This window comes from Euleptes europaea, chromosome 5 (genome assembly GCF_029931775.1).
Source record: "Euleptes europaea isolate rEulEur1 chromosome 5, rEulEur1.hap1, whole genome shotgun sequence".
NCBI lineage: Eukaryota > Metazoa > Chordata > Lepidosauria > Squamata > Sphaerodactylidae > Euleptes > Euleptes europaea.
The window spans coordinates 72991505-72992954 of record NC_079316.1 but is presented as its reverse complement, the minus strand read 5'-3'; the positions used below and the strand labels follow the sequence as shown (position 1 = coordinate 72992954).

Genomic DNA, 1450 nt, shown 5'->3' with positions numbered 1-1450 from the left:
TTCAGCTTTGCCGAAGACTAATGGAAAAACTAATTGCACCTCAAAGTCTGGGGGCTGCCTTCGTTTCTGGGCTGCTTTTCATGATGTCCATGCTTAATGCCAAGTTTTATTTAATGCCAGTTACGCAGTCTGCCCCTTGATGTGCAGGGTTCAGAGGCATGCCTCATTTATTGAACAGCCAGCTTTATTTTGTTTTTTTAAAACATGGATGCACAACAAATCAGACCAACACAGCTGGACAAGTAAGCTGGAGGACTCTGGGGGGAGCCAGCGCACCGCCGCTCAGTCGCTGGACTCGCCCAAGGTGGGGCAATCGAAGAGGTACTCGCCCAGGCTGTCCTTGCTGGCGCGCACACGCTTCAGGTTGGTCACGTGATCTCCCAGCTTCTTGATCAGCTTCACCTCCTTGTCGAGGTAGTGAGTCTCCAGGAAGTGAGGATCCACATGGAGGATCCACACAAGTGAGGATCCACATGGCGAGAAGCAAGCTTGTGCAAATCCAGAAGGGCCTGGTTCATGCTCTTCTCCAGCTGAAGTGCAAAGGCCATGGCAGAGGCTCCATTCCCCCATTCATCCTGTTCTGGTTTTTTGACATCCAGCAGAACGGCTCTCCCTCCACGACGGTTTTGGAAGGTCAGTAGTTTCTCAGCTTGTTCGTGTTTCTCCTCAGACACGGGCTGGAAAAAGGACACAAACTTGGACCGCGCCACATCGGGTGAAATAATAACACAAGGACAAGTAGGTGTAGTTGGCATGGAGGAGCTGGTTGACTAGGTGGTTGACGCCGGCTTCGCTCTCGGCGTGGTAGTTCTGGCAGACCTGGGAGCTCATGGCGCGGATGGAGGCTGGACTGGCGAGCTGGACTGGCGGAGAAGCGGAAGGTGGGGGGTGGCCGTGACCCTGCTCCTTTCAAGCACTGTTGAAGCAAGAGCAGACAGGATGATGTCCATGCAAATTAGCTTCCAAAAGGAGGGAAAAGGCTTAAATGCAAGAGAAATAAGGCACGGAAAACATTTCTTTTGGTGGCAAATGACATCCTGTGAACAGTCCTTTATTATGATCATCAAAAATCTGATTTCAAGAGATGGTCACGGTGTGGGGAAACAAAGCCTCTACTCAGGGCGACCTTCTTTTGGAAAGCAGATTTTCACTGGGGGGGATGAGATCAGAGCCAGCCAAAGTCTCAACCACGGGGGCTGTCTGAAGGCGATTGCTCATCCACATGGATGAAGAAATCTCCTTCAGAACCCTGGAGGTGTCAGCAGCTGTTGAAGCCAGCTCTTTTTAGTTGGAGGGTATATCCCTCCGGACAGGATTTGGTAAGCCCTGTCTTTTAAAAAACCCTTATGCTTGATCCATCAACCCACTGAAAGGTTGGTCAGAAAAAAGCTTATTCCGATTAAACAATCCCCATCTCAAAAAGTCCCCAACTATGGGGCCCTAACAAAAC

The 1450-nt window shown here is 50.5% G+C and overlaps 1 pseudogene; it reads right to left on the bottom strand.

The window, feature by feature from the left end:
- Positions 1-282: 282 nt before the first annotated feature.
- On the bottom strand, positions 283-834 carry LOC130478147 (ferritin light chain, oocyte isoform-like; annotated as a pseudogene).
- Positions 835-1450: the final 616 nt, after the last annotated feature.